General features: G+C 49.8%; 1 protein-coding gene across 1 annotated transcript in view; it reads left to right on the top strand.

Moving 5' to 3' along the window:
• Positions 1-4,801: 4,801 nt before the first annotated feature.
• Positions 4,802-7,140, top strand: part of KIF5B (kinesin family member 5B) — a 45,080-nt gene continuing 42,741 nt past the window's right edge. Inside the window, 1 exon segment of the mRNA XM_036841507.1 lies at positions 4,802-5,384. The gene's annotated coding sequence lies outside the window, so the exon portion shown is untranslated.

Here is a 7,140-nt window from a genome sequence, read left to right as displayed (position 1 = left end):
CGCGCCTAGAGCCCGTGCTCCGCAAACAAGAGAAGCCACCGCAATGAGAAGCCCACGCACGGCAACAAAGAGTAGCCCCCCGCTCGCTGCAACTGAGAGGAAGCCCCGTGAGCAGCACGAAGACCCAACGCAGCCAAAAATAAATAAATTAATTAATTTTAAAAAATTTTTTTTAAATGTCCTAAAGAATTAAACTATGATAGTAAGTAGAGTACAGGGGTTTTCTGTCTGATCAGTGAAATAATTCTGTGCTGAAAAACCATTTGCAGAAGGGGGGACTTGATCAAAGATGGGTAGGATTTGGATGACACAAGGGAGAGACATTCAGGGTGGGATCAACATGACCTTGAAATTAGCACATTATAAGGGGGGGGGCGGTCAGTGAAATGGCCAGTTGCCAGGAGTCAAGAAAGTAAGTTGTGGAACAGTGGGAAAATCTTGCTTACATAAGGGGAAGTCAGATGGAAGAAGGACTTGGGATTTAAGTAGAGGAACTTGAACTTGTTTGAGAAAAAAGGGACTTGTAGATTCTTGAGAAATGAAATGATGTAATAAAAGCAGTATTTTAGGAAATTTAATCTGAAAATTGTATGCAACTAGTGGATATGGGAGGCAATTGTTTAGTCTTTTTTTACCATTACATCCCCAGCACCTATTGTGGTGCTCGTAGGAGCTCAACCTGTATTTCCTGAATGATCAAATGTGAAAGAGGCTGGGAGGTGGTGGAGGAATATAAGCATGAAGTAGTAGGGCCATGGACCAGGAATGAGTAGTGGCAATGGAAAGGAACAGGTATTTCCTGAACACATCTGAAAAAGAGAAATACTCTAATTTCCTATTCAAAATGCCCATTTTTAAAAGTCACTTCACATTAAATATGAAACAAATTTTCTTATAGTAATGTTATAAACAGTGGTTATGTTCTCAGACCCCCTCCAACTATTTATAATTACTCTAAAATACAGTCCAACCTAAATACACCTATTATACATAAGTAACATTTTATAGGATTATTTCCAGGAGATAAATTTTAAGTTCCAAGTTGTAGGTGATTATTCCAGTTATCTATTGCTATGTAACAAATTTCAAAATTGATTGCCTATTAAAACAATAACCATTTTATTACATCTCATGATTCCATGGGTCAGGAATTTGGGCAGGCCTCAGCTGGGTGATTCTTTTGCTCCAAGGGTACCAACTGGGATTACTCACTGGTACTCAGCTGGTGGGTGTGCTGGTCTGGACTGTACAAGGTGGTTTCCCTCACAAGTCTGGTGCTTGGGTGGGGATGGCTGGAAGGCTGGGATCAGCTGGGTTCTATTGACTCCAGCATGGTGTTCTCAGGGTAATTGGTCTTCTCATGTGGCATTTCAGAAGCCCCTGAAAGAGTGTTCCAAGAGAACTAAGTGGAAGCTACAGGCTTCTCCTCACGCAGTTTCAGATAGCCTGCAGGATCACACTTCTGTCACCTTGTACTGCTTACAAGTGAATAAAAGGGCCAGCCAAGAGTCAAGGAGAGAGGCTACACAACAGTGTGATCCAAGTAGGCATGGTTTACTGGAGGACATTCTTTGGAGGCTAACTTCCACAGTGGAGATTTAATGTTCTAAAACTGTATAGGTGGGGCTTCACTGGTGGCGCAGTGGTTATGAATCCAACTGCCAATGCAGGGAACACAGGTTCGAGCCCTGGTCTGGGAAGATCCCACATGCCACAGAGCAACTAAGCCTGTGGGCCACAACTACTGAGCCCATGAGCCACAACTACTGAAGCCCGTGGGCCACAACTACTGAGCCTGCGCTCTAGAGCCCGTGAGCCACAACTACTGAGCCCATGAGCCACAACTACTGAAGCCCGTGCGCCACAACTACTGAAGCCTGCGGGCCTAGAGCCTGTGCACAACGAAGAGTAGCCCCTGCTTGCCCCGCTCACAGCAACTAGAGAAAGCTCACGCACAGCAACAGCGACCCAATGCAGCCAAAAATAAATTAATTAATTAAAAAAAAATCTGTATAGGTGAAAGTATCACTCACATTTTCATAAGAAAAAAGTTATGTTGATGAGTCTCAAACTATACCCTCAAGGAAACCTACTGTTTCACTGCTAATGTTGAATAATGGTGGTCTTTTCTAGATTTGGAAGAAAAACTGAGATGAACCATTTTTAAAAATTCATTCTTCTATTTTCCTATGAAAATATTTCTTAAACCCTTTTGCCTGCTAGTCCTCACTCGTGTGATAGGGCAATTATTAGAAATATTTTGGTTTTGGGAATTCCCTGGTGGTCCAGTGATTAGGATTCAGCGCTTTCACTGCCATGGCCCGAGTTCAATCCCTGGTCAGGGAACTAAGATCACGCAAGCCACGCGGTGCAGTCAAAAAAAAAAAAAAGAAAGAAAGAAAAAAGAAAAAGAAAGATTTTGTTTTTCACATAGCCTTCTTCTCCTTCCTGGTTCTCTGCAGTCAGGCCCTTTGTGCCCCCTCGCACAGGAGAAGTGTGTATGTCAGACCTGAAAGCAGAAGACTCTTGCAGACACTTCCCTTTCTGGACTGTGTTTTCATAAAGCCTGAGCTTCCAGAATCTGTCGTGCAGGAGGAGGGGAAAGGCGAGAGTCGAAAGGCAACAAAAGGACCTTGAACAGCAGAGGTTCCCAGAGCTTCACGGCTTCGCCTTTCCACCCACCTCCGTCCCCTCGCCAGACCTGTGAAACCTCCTGAGTCACTTCTTTGGATCCTCTACTCCATGGAGCAGAATCTGAAAATCACTGCTCTGGAACCATGATTCCTCAGCTCTTCTGAGTTGGGGAACAGTCGGGAATGGTGGAACGGAGGTTGAGGAACTTCAGATACACAGATTCCCATGTTTCTCTTCTGCACGTAGAGGGGATGAGGGAATGACAGGTGCTCGGAACTTTTTTTTTTTTTTAAATATTTATTTATTTATTTATTTATTTATTTATTTATTTATTTATTTTTGGCTGTGTTGACCCTTCGTTGCTGCACTCGGGCTTCCTCTAGTTGCGGCGAGCGGGGGCTACCCTTCGTTGTGGTGCACGGGCTTCTCACTGCAGTGGATTCTCTTGTTGTGGAGCACAGGCTCTGGGCGCGCGGGCCTCGGCAGTTGTGGCACACAGGCTCAGCAGCTGTGACTCGTGGGCTTTAGAGCGCGGGCTCAGTAGTTGTGGCACATGGGCTTAGGTGCTCCGCGGCATGTGGGATCTTCCTGGACCAGGGATCGAACCCGCGTCCCCTGCATTGGCAGGTGGACTCCCAACCACTGCACCACCAGGGAAGTCCCGCTCGGAACTTTTTAAGCCTGGGAGTATGGAAGATTGCTGATGCTGGTCATCAAAAATGGAGAGCTGAGTAGTAGCACTCAGTATTGGCAGGGAGCAGAGGATAATTACTTTCATCTCTGGAATGCTAAATCGGAGGTTAAGGTAGAGCATTCTAAACAAGGTGGCCTAGAAGCAGCTGGAGAGATGGGAATGTCACACAGGTGAAAAGGTCAAGGCTGTAGATAACAGATTCCAACAACTGTTGAAGAAGTGAGTTCGGAGAGAAAAGAGCAGAGAGCTGAGAACAGAAGCTTTATGAGACCCTGCTACGAAGGATGAAAAGTGGTGACCCACCTGCCACGTCAACCTCCTGGAGTGACTGTTGCTTTCTTACTGAAAACGTTGTTCTCTAAAATCACAGACTATCAGAAACTGCCCCTTGAAAGTACATCAGTAAGAAGAAAACATCCCACTCTTGCCGAAGAGTCTCAGGCACAGAGAGGCAGCCTTGACTGATTTCTAAGCCAGGTGCAGAGCTGCGGGTAAGGGGTTTCTGGAGACAACGTTCCACATCTATCTTAACCTTGTAGTTCCAAGGAAACAAGACTTTGGGTCCACTTGTAGTCCAGACATGATGCCACTCACAGCTCTGCTTTGTTGGGACCGATCAAAACACAACTTCATTTAAATTTTACCTAAGCTCCACACTTCCCCGAAAGTCCTGTAACAACTCCATCTTTTTCTGTGTTTGGTGAGGTGCCCCAGGGCTCCTTAGATGTGAACTCTCCCCCATTACCGTGGATCAATAAACCTGAATCTGTGGATTCTGGATTCATTTCTGGGGGTATTAGGACGATCGGGCGAGGACAGAGAGCATGGCAGGCATTCACAGTACACTCCTCCATTTCACAGACAAATCCTGGGGACCAGGAGAAGGGTTTCTAGTTGTCTTTGCAGGTCTTCCGTCTTCACACTCCAGGTACCGAGACTGACGAGTTCCATAACGATTATTACGGGGTCACTGGGACCCCCAGTTCCCCGAGGGCCTTCTCCCACCTCACCCTACTGTTCCACATTTCTTCAGCACCTTGTACTCCTCAGACGAAATCTCCTTTTTCTTGCTTTGTCCTGTCTTCCCAACCCACTCTCTCGGGAATGAGCGACCGCTTGAAGCAGAAGCCAGGTAACGCCCTTCATTCAAATCTTCCTTTTTCCGGCAAAGCGCTCTAAAAAGGTGGGCTAGGAATAAATGTATTTCCAGACCAAATAGAAAGCAAACACTTCCCAACAGGAATACAGTGTTTTACTTAAACCACAACATCAAGCAGTCTTAACAAGTCCCTTGTACTCTAAAGGAAATAAAGCTAGCGCTTCAGCCAACTCCGGCGAATCCTCCGCCGGGGTCCACAGGTCCCTCTGCGCGTGCGCGTCGGGAAACTTAGCCCTGCGACCCCGGCTCGGAGCGGCGGCGCGGGCGCGGATTGGTCGCCGGGGTGCCGGGCCCGCCGCGCGTGCGCAATGCTCCTCCCGCCCCGCGCCGCCCCTCCCACCGCCCGTCGCCAGTCTGCGGCCTCTGGAATGAGAAGGCGGTAGCCGGCGAGCCGGCGAGCGGACAGCAGGGCGGGCCGACGGTGAGCGCGGCCTGCTCTCTCCGAGGAGGAAAGAGGAGGTCGTGTTCCCGGTCTCCGGGATCCCCCAGCCCCGCAGCCTGCCCCGCCGGCGAAGGAGAAGCTGAGGAGCCGCCGCCGCCCGGCGCCGCCGCCGCCGCCATGGCTGCCATGATGGGTCGGAAGTGAGCCTGCGGGCGACGGTGCCGGCGCGGGCGCTGCAGCCCCGGTCCCGGCCGCTCCGCCGGGGAAGCGCGACGCCGCGGACCGCGGGCCCTCTGCCTTCGCGACCCCAGCCCCTCGGCTCGGCCCGTTTCCTTCAAGACTAAGCGGCGGGGAGTGGCTCCCGGCCTCCGACCCCGGCAGCCAGGAAGATGGCGGACCCGGCCGAGTGCAACATCAAAGTGATGTGTCGCTTCAGACCGCTGAACGAGTCCGAGGTGAACCGCGGCGACAAGTACATCGTCAAGTTTCAGGGAGAAGACACGATCATGATCGCGGTGAGTGGCCTTGGCCCCCTCCTTCGGGCCCGGCCGCTCCTGGAGTTCAGGGAAGCGGGGAGCGAGCTTTGGGGGCCCCGATGGCCCCGGGGAGGGGCGCGGCGCCTCCTCGGGTGCTCTTGGGTCGCCCCGCCCTGGTCTGCGGCGCCAGCGACGGGAAGCACCCGCCCTGGGTCCGCGGCCCTCCCGCACCTGGGGCGCGCGCGGGGGGGGGGGCGGTGCGGGGCGCGGGTTGCGGGCACCGGGGCCGGCTTCCGTGCGCGTGCGGGTCCTGGTGCAGGTGCTGTCGGGGGGTCGCGCCGTCGCCTCCCCCCGACTTTCCATTCGGGCGCGTCGAGCTCTGAGACCTGCCCTCCATACCTTAAATAGTCATGATGCGTGGTCTTGGGGAAAGCCGTATGCGTTAGACTGCATCGTGTCCCCTGCGGGAGAAGGGAAACTGCACCAGGCGCAGTTGGACCCGTGCCCTGGGTGGTCGCCCAGCCCGCCTTCGGGTTTACAGTTACACACGGCGGCCGGGGAGGGCTGCGAAAAGAAGTAGGTGTCTTTTGAACTCGGAGCGCTCGACTTCGTTTCGTCTTGCATCGGATCTGGCCGATTCACGCTGGGTTATAAATGAGTCTCACTCACTGGGTTTTACGGGGTAACGGTATGGGAAAGAGTGTTCACTCTTGTGTGTGTATATCAGAGTATTACAACAGCAGTCTTTTTGAGAAAAAGGTAAAATTGGACCAGTAAACTAGGTTTCTTGTTAGTGTCAGCTTCCTACGTCTACAGTCAGGAGCTACCTTGAAGAACTTGATAATGCCGAGGATGGTGAGATACTGTCCTTCGTAGTATAAACCATAACATGACGAGAGTTGGCGGATCGTTGTCAACTTCTCAGAGACCAGAAAGTAAGGTGGGGTTGGTGTCTGTTTTTGTTTTTGTTTTTTTTTTTTGAGGTCTGATCTCTGGTATTGAAAGGTCTCTGAAAATAACATCCCCAGCTCACGGAGATTAAAATGGGTGGCAAGATACTGCCCACAGAACGGTGAGCTGTGACTGGAAATGAAAGTCATCTTTCTTGGTGATGCCGTTTGGCACAACTTGCTTCTACATTGCTGTCATGCTACCCAGTTTTAACGTTGACTTTTTCTCTAGTGGTATTCCACATTTGGCATATGTTTGGATAGTTAATTTGGAAACCGGACAAAGGGATCACGGGAGATGGAACATGGAAGATGAAAAGCATTGACATGTAAGACAGAACTCAAGTTCTTTAGAGTTTTTATGTGAACGTTTCCAAAGTTCAGCTCTAGAATATGAATGTCATAGCTCCACGTGGCTCAGGAGGATTTTGGCAAACAAGTCGTTAGGTTCCCAACAACTGCCAGCTACTACTGTGTGAGGACTGTCAGGCTGGTTCTTTGTTAGCAAGTCCACAGAAAAACTCAGGCTATAAATGACATCACGGTGAGGCCAAGAAGTTAAGCACGAAAATAGTCATCCTTTTCCTTTAGGGTGATAATATTGTACGTGCGTGGAATCAGAGGACGCTTGCAAGGCCTGGGTTGTTAGTTGGCAAACACTGGTAGGCTGCTAGTTTCTCACAGAGTTTTTATGATTATTCAGCCTCTCAACAGTGGTTCAACATCACAGCTGTCTTCCTTTCAGATTTGTAGTAAGAATGTTTTATTTCTTCAGTTTTTTTTGTGTGCGTATTTACACAAATCTATAAGTATTATCAAGATTTATGTGTTGGAATGATAGAATT

The sequence above is a fragment of the Balaenoptera musculus genome, chromosome 2 (assembly GCF_009873245.2).
Source record: "Balaenoptera musculus isolate JJ_BM4_2016_0621 chromosome 2, mBalMus1.pri.v3, whole genome shotgun sequence".
NCBI classification, from domain to species: domain Eukaryota; kingdom Metazoa; phylum Chordata; class Mammalia; order Artiodactyla; family Balaenopteridae; genus Balaenoptera; species Balaenoptera musculus.
This window is presented reverse-complemented; position numbering and strand designations above follow the sequence as displayed.